The sequence below is a fragment of the Triticum dicoccoides genome, chromosome 4A, assembly GCF_002162155.2.
Source record: "Triticum dicoccoides isolate Atlit2015 ecotype Zavitan chromosome 4A, WEW_v2.0, whole genome shotgun sequence".
NCBI lineage: Eukaryota > Viridiplantae > Streptophyta > Magnoliopsida > Poales > Poaceae > Triticum > Triticum dicoccoides.
In genome coordinates, this window is record NC_041386.1 from 115,524,825 (window position 1) to 115,541,998 (window position 17,174).

A 17,174-nucleotide genomic window follows, 5' to 3' on the forward strand; every position below is an offset into this window, starting at 1 on the left:
CTGTCTACTATTCATCCAGCCCTCCACACCACGGGGTCCTGTTCATCCACCCCTCCACGGGCACCCCTCCACCGTCTACTTTTTATCCAGCCCTCCACCACACCACGGGGTCCTGTTCATCCAGAGGCAACGCCACCGCTCACTGCTCATCCAACCCCCCCGCAACACTCACTGTTCATCCCATCAATTGGCTTCAGTTAGCAGCAGTAGCAAAGGAATCGCTCGATCGGGTTCAGTTAACAGCCATCGATCGATCGCTCGGGTTTAGTAACGCGTAGCCTGCAGTGCAATCGCTCGGGTTCAGTTAGAGCCCAACGCCTCGCTCGAGTTCAGTTAGAGCCAACGCCTCACACACACGTGCGCACGTGTACGAGAGAAATGCGCATCGCTCGGCCCCCAACCTCCCACCGTAACCGGGAACTCCCCGAAATTTTCCTCCCCCTCGCTTCTACCATGGTTTTTTCCATCATGGACGGACCAAAGAATGTCATGCAGCTGCGTCTCCGGCCCGCCCTGGACGAAAAGCCCATTTTCTGTCATGATTTTTTGTCATAGAAGTAGGAGCCCACCACATCTATGATGATACCGGGTTTTGTCACAATTATCGTCATAGAAGTGTCATGTATGACAGAAAAAAAAATTGTTCGGCCCAAAATGTCACGGATGTGTCGTTTTTTTGTAGTGGCGGGGCCATACAGAGTCTTGGAATGTATGGGTGAAGTTGCCTACAAGTTGGAATTACTCGAAGGTTTGTCGGGAGTTCATGATGTGTTTCACATTTCCTAGTTGAAGAAATGCCATGCAGAGATGGCCGATATTCCTCTGAGAGATACAGTGCCCCTGGAAGCAATTCGGTTGGAGAGCGACCTGACTTATGACGAGAAACCCGTCAAGATTCTCGAGTTAGCCAACCGAGTTACTCGCAGAAACGTCATCAAATTTTGCAAAGTTCAATGGAGTCACCATACCGAGGAGGAAGCCACCTGGGAACGAGAAGAAGACCTCCGGAAGGACCACCCACAACTTCTTGCTAGCCAACCCGAATCTTGAGGGCGAGATTCATCTTAAGGGGGGTAGGTTTGTAACATCCCAATTTTCAATTTGGATGTTATTATTTAGATCATTCATATGCATCCATGATTTAATGCATTTTGCCCATTTGTTTTATTTGAGTTATTTGATCCTAGAAACCTTAAGCAACTCAAGGACCAATTGAGAGAGTTGGAGGTTTCCCAAAAATCCACTGTTGAATTTTCAAAATTTGGAAAATTGGATCAAATTGATTTATTCAAAATTCTTTTCCAATTATTTCAAATAAATAAAATAAAGAGAGAAGATAAAAGGACTTCTTCAAAAACAGCAAAGAAATATTGGAAATTGAAGTTTGAATGTTGGAATATTTTATTTGATTTTATTTGCAAGAATATTTATTTTATTGCGTAGTTTATTAGTACTGAAAATGAATTTTCAAAACTTGCATTTTAGGCCAGAAAAATGTTCACAAGGTCATATATAAGGCCATATAATTATGTGAATTTTTCTGGAATTTTTCAAATTTTATTTATTATAGTTTTCGTGTTTTTTCTATTTTTGGAAAATGTTTTTTAATAGTTCGGGCCGACCGAACTGGTCCACGCCCAGCCCAGCCGGCCCAGCCCAGCTGGCCCAGCCGCCATGTCGCTCGCCTCCGAGCTCGGGACGGAGTCCCGAGCAAGCACGGCCTCGCCACCGTCTTCGATCGGGAGTCCCCGCCGCCGCCTCGCCTTGCCCCCTCCCCCAAGTAGCCGCCTTCCCGTGCCTTTATAAGCCGTCGCCCTGGCCCCCTCTATCTCTCCCTTAAAGCAGCAGCAGTAGCCACTGCAGCCGCCGCCGCCGCACTTTTCTGCCTCCGCCGTCAAGCGCCGCAGCCGCCGCCCGCTTCGCCGCCGACCTCCGCCGACGCCACCACCGCACCTGCTGCTCCACGCCGCCCTCGACGACTGCTGGAGCCGCTGCCCCGACCGGACCCGAGCCGCCGCTGCCATCCCGCCTCGCCGGACTTCGCCGCGCTGCCGCGGTAACTCCCCGCCCCTCTTCTGCTGTCCGATCTAGATCCAAGGGCCCAGATTAGATCACGTGTTTTTTATTTTTTGTAAAGTTTTGTTTAATTTAGTGGACATTCGCTAGTTTAGCCTCTGTAGGGAATGAATTCGTCGGTTCAGGTTCTGTAGCAAATGTTCGTTCGTTAGATTTATTATTTTTCTTTTATTTTCTGCCAGGGACCTATTCGCTAGATTTCTTTTATAGTTTAGCCCCTGCTTTTCAATCTATCACAACTTTTTACTCGCTTGTCCAAATTCGATGAAATCAACGCCAAGTTCTTCATCATATTTCCCTCTATCCAGATAACCAACTTAATAGTATTTTTGAAATTTTAAAAATTTGAATTCAAACAGAATTAAATTTGAACTTCTTTTGATCATAAGTTCAGTTTCGTAACTCTGATTTAGTTGATCCTTTTTGCAAACCGAAGCTCTTGACCTAAACTTTCTGTTTAGGCCTAAACCACATAATTTAGGTACTGCTAGAATTTGTTTTCTATTTAAAAGTGTTATTCTCTTATTTTTGAGTTTTTCATATCTTTTTCTTCGGTTTTCTTTGCATCTTCATGCTTGAGTACTTATGTATGCTATTGTTTCTTTACGATAGATTTTCCGGAGTGCGAAGCTTGCTACTACGAATCTCTAGGGTTTACCGATCATCAGCAAGGCAAGTTACACTTTGATCATACTCTTTCATACCCAGTTTTATTATGCATTAGTTTCACCCTCAAAGATTGCATGAGTGGGATTGGGAACATGTGGCTACTGCTATGTAGTGCATGAGGTAGGAACCTATTACCTTTGATCACCCTGAGAATATACGTTATGCTCATATTGCTTAGCCATGCTCGTAGACGGGGATTGGTATGTGAGAATCATGCAAGTTGTGAGAGATAATAATTAACGGTAACTTAAGGTGGCAACTTTAATACACATCTGGGTGGAGTGGTTGCGGGCACCTGGAGAATCCAGTGTTGTCCTAGGAGATCCCGGAGTACCCGTGTGATCATCTTATGGAATGCCGCCCAGGCTCAAAGGGATCATGTAACTATTCATGCCTAGAAACTTCTGTGTGCAGCCACAAGCCATTATGGGCTCTGGCATAGTTGAGTAAGTTGTGTGAACTCTTTCAGTGGTAGACTAGCAGATGTAGGGGAAAGTAAGTGTACCGGTCTACCCAGAGTAAAGAGTTAATGCTTCAGAAAGATTGTGTCTCGATCTTCCAATCATGGAGGTGGTCGAGTCTTGTGGGGAAAAGTGTGCAAACCTCTGCAGAGTGTACAAACTAATCATGATTAGCCGTGTCCCTGGATATGGACATCTTGAGTATCTAGAAGTGAATTATTTGTTGATCTCATCATCCTATCTAATGAAATTGTTGGGTTAATGTTTATACTTGGTAATTTGGAATTGATTTGGAGGAACCTTCTCAATAATGGCATAAACTTGGTAGTAAATTAAAATTTATTCCTTTGTTGTAGGGAAAATTAGCTTTATGCAAAATTAAACTTAGAGCCTCCACCAGCCAAATATGCATGTAGAGATAGTTATTGTTCACCATTGCTCTACAGTGTGATCTTGTCAGCATATTCCATGTGCTGACCTACACGGCTACAACGTCTCATGTTGCAAAATTTTCAGACGAGGATTAAGGTGCGATAGGTCGTTGTCATGCACTCAGTTTTGTCGTGGAGTTGGATCAACTCATTATCTTTGAAGCTTCCATAGTTATTTTATTTAGTTGGCCTTCAGCCATATTTATGTAATAAATACTCTTTATGAGGACCTCAATGTAATAAGTGTGTGATTGAACTCTGCTATAAATCCTCGAGTACTGTGTGTGTTAGCATACTGATCCGGGGATGACACTTAAGCACAGAGACTTCGGTCCATTGGGATCGGGTTGCTACACCATCAATAGATATTAATGTGAGTGAGTAGGGATTGCCATGCAACGGATGCACTAGAGCTATAAGTTTATGAAATCTCAAAAAGAAACTAAGTGGGTGTGCACCCAACTCGCTTGCTCACGATGACCTAGGGCAATTTGAGGAAGTCCATCATTGGAATATACAAGCCAAGTTCCATAATGAAAAATTCCCACTAGTATATGAAGGTGACAACATAGGAGCCTCTCTATCATGAAGATCATGGTGCTACTTTGAAGCACAAGTGTGGTAAAAGGATAGTAGCATTGCCTCTTCACTCTTTTTCTCTCATTTGTTTGGCTCTCTCTCTTTTTGGCCTCTTTTTCCCCGTCCGGAGTCTCATCCCGACTTGTGGGGGAATCATGGTCTCCATCATCCTTTCCTCACATGGGACAATGCTCTAATAATGAATATCATCACACCTTTATTTACTTACAACTCAAGAATTACAAATCGATACTTAGAACAAAATATGACTCTATATGAATGCCTTTGGCGGTGTACCAGGATGTGAAATGAATCAAGAGTGACATGTATGAAAGAATTATGAATGGTGGCTTTGCCACAAATACGATGGCAACTACATGATCATGCAAAGCAATATGACAATGATGGAACGTGCCATAATAAACGGAACGGTGGAAAGTTGCACGGCAATATATATCGGAATGGCTATGGAAATGCCATAATAGGCAGGTATGGTGGCTGTTTTGAGGAAGGTATATGGTGGGTGTATGGTACCGGCGAAAGTTGCGAGGCACTAGAGAGGCTAGCAATGGTGGAAGGGTGAGAGTGTGTATAATCCATGGACTCAACATTAGTCATAAAGAACTCGCATACTTATTGCAAAAATCTATTAGTTATCAAAATGAAGTACTATGTGCATGCTCCTTGGGGGATAGATTGGTAGGAAAAGATCATCGCTCGTCCCCGACCGCCACTCATAAGACAATCAATAAATAAATCATGCTTCGACTTCATCACATAACGGTTCACCATACGTGCATGCTACAGGAATCACAAATTTTAACACAAGTATTTCTCAAATTCACAATTACTCACTAGCATGACTCTAATATCACCATCTTCATATCTCAAAACAATCATAAGGAATCAAACTTCTCATAGTATTCTATGCACTTTATATGAAAGTTTTTATTATATCCCTCTTGGATGCCCATCATATTAGGACTAAATTCATAACCAAAGCAAATTACCATGCTGTAAGTGCATCTAGTGCCCCTTAGTGATTTTGGTGTATTGAAGACTTATAGGTTAAGGGACTAATGAGTTTGTGAGTGCACATAGGTCTATAAGTCTATGAGGAGTATGATATTTACAGAGAAAGTTGACCCCTAGAATTGAATGTCTTCAACTGAAGACTTTGGCTTTCTGAAGACTTTGAAAGTGAATAAATTGGTGTGATCCTGAAGACTTGATATTCATGCGAGGAATATGAAGCTTGAAGACTTCTATTTGCGTAGTTTCGTTTTTCTCTTTCTTGAGTCATAGGAAAAACTGTACTGTTTAAGGGGGTCGAGGTAAAACTAAGGAAAAGTTTCCAAGTGATGCTCATCTCAAAATCCTACACCTACCAATCCCTTCGAGTGAAGCCATTGGAAATATCATACAGTTCAGTCAATTTCTTCAGTAACAGGGACGAAGATCTTCTGGTCTCTAAGGAATTTGTTCTGACTGAGGAGTTAGGAATTCGCCAGTGCGGATTGCCTACAAGTGAGGAACATGATAGCCGTGAGGAATTTCATAGCCAAATTTCCGACCGTTGTTGTGCTATGCGCCAGCTGTCCCGAAATATCTACCCACCTAACGGTCATATCATTGAAGGGCATTTATGTCTTATCATGGCGGGCTGCTCCCTAGGCTATAAATAGCACCCCCCTACAACCACTAGCTGGTTGGCTGCTCCGCGAGAAATTGACACTTGTCATTTAGAGCATCCCATCCTCCGAGGACTTTGAGCGAAAATCATCAAGTGAGGAAAAACCCAAAACCCAAACCAAACACCTACAAACCCAAAGTGATTGAGCATCAATGAAGTGATTGTTCCTGTGTGGAACCGACGCTTGTTACCTTTGAAGACTGTGCATCCTCCAGGCGGTTAGGTGTCATGGTCTAGAGCATCCACAAGGAAATTATGGATCACCGAGTGGCCGAGTCTGTGAAGGTTTGGAAGTGATGTCTACTACACAACCTTCTTCTTGTAGACGTTGTTGGGCCTCCAAGTGCAGTGGTTTGTAGGACAGTAGCAAATTTCCCTCAAGTGGATGACCTAAGGTTTATCAATCCGTAGGAGGCATAGGATGAAGATGGTCTCTCTCAAGCAACCCTGCAACCAAATAACAAAGAGTCTCTTGTGTCCCCAACACACCCAATACAATGGCAAATTGTATAGGTGCACTAGTTTGGCGAAGAGATGGTGATACAAGTGGTATATGGATGGTAGATAAAGGTTTTTGTAATCTGAAAATATAAAAACAGCAATGTAACTAATGATAAAAGTGAGCGTAAACGGTATTGCAAATTGTTGAAACTAGGCCTAGGGTTCATACTTTCACTAGTGCAAGTCCTCTCAACAATAATAACATAACTGGATCACATAACTATCCCTCAACATGCAACAAAGAGTCACTCCAAAGTCACTAATGGCGGAGAACGAACGAAGACATTATGGTAGGGTACGAAACCACCTCAAAGTTATTCTTTCCAATCAATCCGTTGGGCTATTCCTATAAGTGTCACAAACAGCCCTAGAGTTCATACTAGAATAACACCTTAAGACACAAATCAACCAAAACCCTAATGTCACCTAGATACTCCAATGTCACCTCAAGTATCCGTGGGTATGATTATACGATATGCATCACACAATCTCAGATTCATCTATTCAACCAACACATAGAACCTCAAAGAGTGCCCCAAAGTTTCTACCGGAGAATCACGATGAAAACGTGTGCCAACCCCTATGCATAGGTTCATGGGTGGAACCCGCAAGTTGATCACCAAAACATACATCAAGTGAATCATGTGATATCCCATTGTCACCACAGATACGCACGGCAAGACATACATCAAGTGTTCTCAAATCTTTAAAGACTCAATCCGATAAGATAACTGCAAAGGGGAAACTCAATCCATTACAAGAGAGTAGAGGGGGAGGAGAAACATAAGATCCAACTATAATAGCATAGCCCGCGATACATCAAGATCGTGCCAAATCAAGAACACGAGAGAGAGATCAAACACATAACTACTGGTACATACCCTCAGCCCCGAGGGAGAACTACTCCCTCCTCATCATGGAGAGCACCGGGATGATGAAGATGGCCACCGGAGAGGGATTCCCCCCTCTAGCAGGGTGCCGGAATGGGTCTAGATTGGTTTTCGGTGGCTACAGAGGCTTCTGGCGGTGGAACTCCCGATCTATTGTGCTCTCCGATCGTTTTAGGGTATATGGATATATATAGGCGGAAGAAATACATCAGGGGAGCCACGAGGGGCCCACGAGGGTGGAGGGAGCGCCCCCTGCCTCGTGGCTTCCTCGTTGATCCCCTGACATGCACTCCAAGTCTGCTGTATTGCTTTCTTTCCAAAAATAACTTTTCTGAAGGTTTCATTTCGTTTGGACTCCGTTTGATATTCCTTTTCTTCGAAACCCTAAAACAAGGAAAAAACAGAAACTGGCACTGGGCTCTAGGTTAATAGGTTAGTCCCAAAAATCATATAAAATAGCATATAAATGCATATAAAACATCCAAGGTTGATAATATAATAGCATGGAACAATAAAAAAATTATAGATATGTTGGAGATGTATCAGGAAGTCACTTGAAGACTTACCACGAGTGATTGGGCGAGGTCTGTGTGACCTTAGCTCAAGGAGAATACGGTGACGGCTGTGTGTCCTTAGGTTTAAATACGTAGCCGCTCCAACCAGACGTACGACTGTCACAGCAGTTGGAACTGGTCTACCAAATCATTGTCTTCACCAAGCTACTGGTTCTATTTCCTCAGCTCTTTCATTTCCTCATTTTTGTGTAGAAGCTCTTGATCGTTACTGTTTGAAGACTTTGACTAAAGACTTTCTCAATTTCCTCAATCCTATTTCTTCAGTCAGTTTGTCTTCAGTCTGCTTATCATGTGCTTATGCTACATGTACTCTGTGCTTGTTTTCATTTCATCATGATGGCTGTGCTACTACTCTGTTATGCTTGCATCTGAGTACTTATTCCGCTGCTAAGTAGTTCATTGCTCAGGAATTTCCTCACCCTGAAATTCCTCGGTGACGAATTTGTAAAAATCGCCTATTCACCCCCCTCTAGTTGATATAACGCACTTTCAATTGGTATCAGAGCAATGTACTCCCTTGTTCTGTGTGATTTTGGTTTAACCGCCTAGAGTATTAGTTATGTCAACCGTAGGAACGAAGACAGTGGCATGCCCCATCTTTGACGGTCATGTTATCCCAAGTGGAAAGCCATGATGAAGAAGCGCCTCATGGCGATGAACAGCGAACTATGGACCATCACTGAGATTGCTCTTACCGATCTATGCAAGATGGCGGAGGCTGATGATATTCGCAAGTACACTCTACTTAACCTCACGGCGAAGGACATCACCTTCTCCTATTTGTCCCAAAATCAGTTCAGGAACATTATGCATCTCAGCCATGCGAAACTCATTTGGGACCGACTCTCTGATGTCTATGAAGATCATCGAACTCGTCATGATCCCTGGTTTGAGGATTTCAAGGAATCACGCAAGGCTATGACTTTCGATCCGGAATCATCATCCTCTGCACCATGCCTTATGGCAAAAGGTGCCAAGGTAATTGAATGCTACCTATCTGAGTCCAGTGATGGCAAAAGGACCCAGTTATACCAAACTTGCTTCTCTTGCCACTAAACAACAAAGAGCTTTGGAAAAAGTTCAAAACATGCTAGATGAGAGCGATGATATGTTGGGTGAAGAAATGGATCGTACTAAAACTTTGACTAAAAATCTTCAGAGACTTCAGACTAAGTTTGACAATATTTAGAGTCATCATAACACTCTCTTATCTGATCATGAGAAGCTTTCTTATGAATTTCTTCAAAGAAAGCAAGATCTTGAGCAGCTAAGGGTGAGTTATGAAGATCTTCAGAAGGAACACGATTCATTGCTTGCTCAACAGATCAGTTCCGCTCAGGTTGAATTCATTCCACCATGTTTGAAATGCATTGAACGTGAATCTGCTAATTCTTCTCCTGAAAATTCAAATGGTTCTGTTGCTGCAAATTCTTCAACTGTCTTTGCTATCACAAATTCCTCATCTAAGGATGCTACTAGTGTCACTGACCATGCAGGGCTGAAGGAATTGCATGTGACAGGCATGTACAAAAGCTTCAAAGGGCATCAGGCTCTTTGTGATGTGCCTAAAAAGCAGATCGTCAACAGGAACCCTACGAAAGAGGGTATTTCCTTTGAGAGGAAACTCAATGCTGATGGGACCTACTAGAAACCTGAGCAGTATCCCAAAACCTCATGGGTTGCTGCAAAGGGGCCTCCAGTGGATCCATCTACTTTATCTGGCTTTACATGTGAATCTTCATATTTTTCTGATGTGTCAATCGACTCCAACTATAAACTGTTCAAAAATCAGAATGGTGAAGTATTTACTAGATATGTTGGCACTAACATTAGGAACGGTCCCCCTATGAAGAAAATCTGGGTTCCTAAAAGGTGCCTTGAAAGTCTTAAGGTGAATGTCATCATGACACCACCTGTGAAGAATAGGAACCCAGATCAAAATTTTCATATGGACCAAAGTCTTCATATGGATCCAAGTCCTCATATGGACCAAATTCTTCACGGGGATCAAATTCCTCATATGGATCCAGATCCTCATATGAACATCATCGTGCTAACACTTCTGTTTTGCAGGGAAGATCTAAGGGTTACGAATATGTGCATTATTCTTCAAATCATTATGTTCATAATTCCTCGAAGAATTTCTCTGCTTATTCATATGCTTACTCTAACCCCTCTTCTGTGAAACAAAGTGGACTGGCTTCTATGCCACCTTTCTCTTATGGATCTCGCAGAATGATGAACTTTTTGCCACCCCTCCAGATGTGGGTGGTGAAGAAAAAGAACTAATCTCTTATGCAGGGTCAGGTCTCCAGACGAACTCAAACGTCTGAAGAATTTGCTGGAGACCTGGATATGCTTGAAAGGACGCAAGCTAATCTTGAAGAAATGAATTTTCGTTTCTCTCATCCTCATACTGCTATAACTGTTCTATTCCTTGATGAAATTGATCTGATGAATTTGATGTCATATTCTTCACTTCTGAAGTATATGAGTTCGTAAGATGCACTAATTCATCTACATGATGATCAATGCAAAGCCACTGAGTGGGTCCTCAACAGTGGATGTACAAATCACATGACTGATGACAGGAACTTATTGATGGACACTACTTTATCTCCATCACATCTGAAGCATATCACCTACGCTGACAAAGGCAAAAGAAAGGTATTGGGTCTAGGTAAGGTTGCGATCTGAAAGGATCGACACATGGACATAGTCATACTTGTCGAGTCCTTAGGGTTCAACCTCATGTCTGTCTCAATGCTTTGTGATCTTGATATGGTTGTTGTGTTTGGCAAGTATCATTGTGTTGTGATCATGTAAGCTGACAATTCCAAAGTCTTCGGAGGCTTTAGGAGAGGAGATTTGTATATTGTTGGTTTCTCTACATGACCACAACCTACTACATGTCTACTTGCAAAAGCTTCAGAAGGCTGGCTATGGAATCAACGACTTGGTCATGCTGACATGAGGAACTTACACACGCTCGCGAAGAAGAAGCATGTCATTGGCATCAAGGGTGTGAAATTCCTCAAGGATCACCTGTGTGGAGCTTGTGAAGCTGGAAAGATGACCAAGGCCAAGCATCCCTCAAAGACCATCATGACTAACACTCGTCCATTTGAATTGCTTCACATGGATCTCTTTGGCCCGACTCATTATGCCACATTCACTAATGCTGCATCTTTATATGGCTTCATCATTGTTGATGACTGTTCTCGTTACACATGGGAGCATATCATCACTTACAAAACTGAAGTGCAGGAAGCCTTCAAACGATTTTCCTCGAGGGCTTCAACCAACTTTGGTGTGAAAATCAAGCACATCAGAAGTGACAATGGGACCGAGTTCAAGAATACTGGTGTTGATGACTATCTTGATGAACTTGGTATTACTCACGAGTTATCTGCTCCTTATACTCCTCAGCAGAATGGCACCGTGGAGCGCAAGAACAGAACTCTTGTTGAGATGGCTCGCACTATGCTTGATGAATACAAGACGCCTCCTTGCTTCTGGCCTGAGGCAATTGATACTGTGTGCCACATCATCAACAGGGTATATCTTCAAAAATTCTTCAGAAATACCTCATATGAACTCCTCACTGACAAGAAACTCAATGTGAGTTATTTCAAAGTCTTTGGCGCTAAATGTTTTATGCTTGGTTACGGAAAGGACTCGCACACCTACAGAGTTTTCAACACCTACCACCACAAGGTTGTTGAAACTATAGATGTGCAGTTTGATGAAACTAACAGCTCGCAAAGAGAGCACCTACCTCCTGTGCTAGATGAAATATCACCTGAGGAATCCATTAAGTTCAGGGCTACTGAGGATGTCATCCCTACCGAAGAATCTGCTGAATAAGTCATTCCAGAACGTGAAGAACATCATGCTGGTGCACCCGAAGAAAATGGCTCTGAAGAAAATGTTGATCCCCCTCAACGTCATCAACCCGCTCATCCTTGCGTTGCCAATGAAGTGCAGATTGAGAGAATCATCAACGACATCAAAGCAACAGGTCCTCTCACACTCAAAAGCTTCACATTTGTCTAACTTTTGTGGGCACTTTGCTTTTGTCTCTATCACAGAGCCCACCAAAGTAGATGAGGCATTCCTGGAGCCTGAGTGGATTCAAGCAATGCAAGAGGAATTACATCAATTCGAGCTTAACATTGTCTGGGAACTTGTCAAGCAACCAGACCCACGCAAGCACAATATCATTGACACAAAATGGATCTACCACAACATGCAAGATGAAAATGGCCTTGTGGTGAGGACTAAGGCACAACTAGTAGCTCAAGGCTACACACATGTTGAAGGAATTGATTTCGATAAAAAATTTGCACCTGTTGCTAGACTTGAGGCTATTCTCACATTGCTTGCTTATGCTAACCATCATAATATCATCTTATATCAAATGGATGTGAAAAGTTCATTCCTCAATGGTAAGCTTGAGGAAAAAGTATATGTTGCTCAACCCCCAGGTTTTGAAGATCCAAAGCATCCAAACAAAGTCTTCAGACTCAACAAGGCCCTCTATGGCCTCAAGCAGGCCCCTCAGGCGTGGTATGGCACTTTGAAGGAATTAATCATGAATAAAGGCTTCAACCCCGATTCACTTGACCCAACTCTTTTCACCAAAGCCTATGATGATGAATTATTCGTGTGCCAAATATATGTTGATGATATTATCTTTGGATGTACTAACCAACGTTACACTGATGAATTTGCCTATATGATGAGTGAGGAATATCAAATGTCTATGATGGGAGAATTGAAATTCTTCTCAGGTCTTCAAATTCGTCAACAACGCAACATCTTCATATCTCAAGAGAAATACCTCAAGGATGTGTTGAGGAAATTTGGCAGGCAAGATTGCAAAGGCGTCAAAATCCCTATGCCCACAAATGGACATCTATGCACTGATGAAAATGGTATATACTTCAATCAAAAGGTATACCGCTCCATGATTGGTTCTTTATTGTATCTATGTGCATCTAGACTAGATATTATGCTTAGTGTTTGCATGTGTGCCCGTTTTCAAGCTACACCGTAGGAATCACACCATAAGGCTGTGAAGCATATTCTTCGATATCTAGCTCACGCACCAACACTTGGATTATGGTATCCCAAGGGATCGGCTTTTGATCTCATTGGATATTCTGACTCTGACTATGCTGGTGATCATGTGGACCACAAGTCAACATCAGGCACATGCCATTTCCTCGGACGATCCTTAGTATGTTGGTCCTCGAAGAAGCAGAACTGCGTATCACTCTCTACTGCTGAAGCTAAGTACATTCTTGCTGGTTCGTGTTGTGCTCAATTGTTATGGATGGAGCAAACCCTCAAGGACTACGGCATCAATGTGAAGAATATGCCTCTCTAATGTGATAATGAGAGTGCCATCAAGATTGCTCATAACCCAATTCAGCACTCGAAGACAAAGCAGATCCAGATTCGTCATCATTTTCTTCGAGATCATGTGTTGAAGGGCGACATCTCTATCGAGCACGCGAAGACTGAAGAATAGCTAGCCAATATCTTCACAAAGCCCTTGGATGAGAAGAGATTTAGCAAGTTGCGGTGTGAGCTAAATATCTTAGAATCTTTGAATGTCTTTTGAAAAGGTCACACATCCTAACAATTATGCAAAATTGATAACTTAGATGTGCAACACACGAAGTAATGTTATTCTTCAATCAATGAAGAATAACCCTCTAAGTGTGAAAAAATTAACGAAGAATTTGATTCTCAGAGCCCTACGATAATTGTACGCGGTGTCTGAAATCATCATTCTAATACGGTGGGTCACACCACCAACAAAAGTTGAAAATCTTCAATTTGAGTTTTTCTTCAGTTTTAATTCTTCAACTTTGCATAGTCTTCGCTCTTTCCGATTGTGTTCTTCATTGGCTATATATATATATAGATTTTTCAGTCCTCTACAGCATTCACTATTGCTAATTCTTCAAGTTGACTTTTCTGCTAAGTGAATGTGATCGGACCCTCCCCCCTCTATACTAAACTCAACCCAGTATGTTCACAAATCCTTCATGTGCGTTCTATTTGAAACCCGTTCAAAATCTTCACTGTGTCCTTGTCAGCCGAAGAATTTGTGAACGAAACGTTAAAATTTTCATATCTAAATTTTCGGCTTTTGCCGCTCAAACCGTTCCACATCCCACGATATGATTATTCTATTCACCCACGATCTCCACCTCACTGGACATGGGTGACACATGTCGCTAGGATGAGAAGGGTCAGTGTAACATCCCAATTTTCAATTTGGACGTTTATAATAGATCATTCATATGCATCCATGATTTATGCATTTTTGCCCCATTTGTTTTATTTCATTTTTGATCCAAGGAACTTAGAGCAACTCAAGGACCAAAAGAGAGAGTTGTAAGTTTCCCTAAAAACCAATTTTGATTTTTTTCGAACTTGGGAGTTTGGATAAAATTTGGTTTAACCAAAAAATCATTTCCATTATATCAAAAATAAAATAAAGAGAGAAGATAAAATGACTTCTTCAAAATCAGAAAAGAAAATATTGGAAATTGAATTTGGAACCAAAAATATTTTTTGAGTTTTATTTGTAATTTATTTTATTAGCATAACAAAAAGTTTATTTTTTGAAAACTTGTATTTTAGGCCGGATAAAAGTTCACAAGGTCAAATATAAGACCATATTACTACGTGAATTTTCTGGGAATTCTTAGACTTATTTTCATCATCTTTTCGGTGCTTTAACGCTGCTGTAAAAAAACGTTTAAAGAAACACAGCCAGCCCAGCCAGGTTAGTGCTAGCAGCAGCGCCCCACGTTAAAAAAGAGGTCGATCGCTCCACCGCTCGATCACCTCACATGCGCCCCAGTGCCCCACGCACGTTTCCATCGCTCGTTCGCTCTTCCTCCCTCTCTTGTTTTTTTTTCTCTGGTGCCTGGGCCCCGCACCTCTTCTTCTTCCTCCCCACGAACAAACAACAGAAACGTAGGCGTACATTACTCCCGACGCCTGTTCGTTTCAAATTCTTGGAAATCCTAACTCCAGCCAACTTCACGACCAAGGAAGATGTCCTATAAATAGCCACGACTCTCCTCGACCGATTCAGTCGAAAATCCCTCGCCAAAACCACCTCTAGACGACGCACTCGATGTTCCAATCTTGTCTCAGAAGCTGCAGTTCATCGCAAGTTTCCGACGTCGGTGAGCCGTCCCGAGCCTTATCCTTTTGGGTTCCGACTTCTCTCGATCTCCATAATCTTTTTGACAAGGTCTTGTGATCCCTTTACTTCTATAGAGGCCACCCTCGACCACGTTATCTTCACCAGAGCAACCGGAGCACCGAGTTTTGCCGCTTCGGTCTGCCGCCGTTCGTCTCTTCTGATCATCACAGACTCCACCATCGGACGAGCCACTCTCCGCTGCATCTCGTAGACACCTCCGCCGCCGCCCACGATCGCCGGAGCCACCGCCACCACCACCCGAGAGCCTCCCCCAAACCTCTCATTCTTCTTTGTATGTTGAACGAACCCATGTTCGCTTCAGTTTTTTCCCTTACGGATCGGCCATCCTCTCCTAAACTAGCAGCAAACACCCTCCCAACCAACTAGAGAGCGCCACTTGTCGCTGGCTGAAATTAGTTTTTTTAGAAAAATTCATATTTCATATTTCTGTCAGATTTTTCTTTTAGCATATCTTTTAATCTATAGATCCGAATTAGTTGATTCTTTTTCCTACGGTTTCATAGAAATCCCATCTATTGAGAGAACCAAACAAAAAATATTTTTGAAAGTTTTAAAATTTGAATTCAAACAGATCTGAATTCAAACTTCGTTAGGCCGTAACTCGAGTTTCGTAACTCCGTTTTAGGTGATTCTTTTTTTGCAAATCGAAGCTCGTAACGTGTACTTTCTATTAGACCCAAACACACATATTTTTGCTACTATAAAAATTATGTTATGTACAGAAACTTTATTTGGTTGTTTTGGAGTTTTTTGAAGTCTTTCATTTGTTTTCTTTTTGGATCTTTGCTTGTATGCTTATGTATGTTATTGCTTGCTTACGCTAGATCATCCCGAGTGCGAAGCTTGCTAATACGAATCTTTATAGTTCAACGAACATCAGCAAGGCAAGTTCACACTTTGATCATAATTTTCAATACCGAGTTTTTACTATGCATTAGTTTCACCCTCAAAGATTGCATGAGTAGGATTGGGAACATGTGGTTATGCTATGTAGTTCATGTGGTAGGAACCTATGACCTTTGATCACCCCGGGAATTTTCGTTATGTCATATATTGCTTAGCCATGCTCGTAGACGGGGATTGGTATGTGTGATCCATGCAAGTTGCGAGAGATAATAATTTTGGGACAACATAAGGTGGCAACTTCAATACACATCTGGGTGGATTGTTTGGGGCACCTGGAGTAACCAGTGCTTGCCCAAGGGGAATCCCGGTGTACCCTTGTGATTACCCTAGGTCCGCCACCTAGGCTCAAAGGGATCATAAGATATTTCATGCCTAGAAACTTCCGTGTGCAGCCACAAGCCATTATGGGCTCTGGCATAGCTGAGTAAGTTGTGTGACCTCTTTTCATGGTAGACTGGCTGATGTAGGGGAAAGTAGGTGTACCGGTATACCCAGGGTTTGGAGGAAATACTTCAGAAATGCTATGTCTCGATCTTCCGATCATGGAGGTAGTAGTCTTGTGGGGGAAAGTGCGCAATTCTCTTTAGAGTGTACAAACTAATCATGATTAGCCGTGTCCCCGGTTATGGACAACTTGAGTATCTAGAAGTGAATTATTCACTACAAAAAAAGACACATCCGTGACATTTTGGGCCGAACGGATTTTTTTTCTGTCATACATATGACACTTCTATGACGATAATTGTGACCAAACCCGGTATCATCATAGATGTGGTGGGCTCCTACTTCTATGACAAAAAATCATGACAAAAAATGGGCTTTTCGTCCTGGGCGGGCCGGAGACGCAGCTGCATGACATTCTTTGGGCCGTCCATGATGGAAAAAACCGTGGTAGAAGCGAGGGGGAGGAAAATTTTGGGGAGTTCCCGGTTACGGCGGGAGGTCGGGGGCCGAGCGATGTGCGTTTCTCTCATACACGTACGTGCGTGTGTGCGAAGCGTTGGCTCTAACTGAACCCGAGCGAGGCGTTGGGCTCTAACTGAACCTGAGCGATTGCACTGCAGGCTACGCATTACTGAACCCGAGCGATCGATCGATGGATGTTAACTGAACCCGATCGAGCGATTCCTTCGCTACT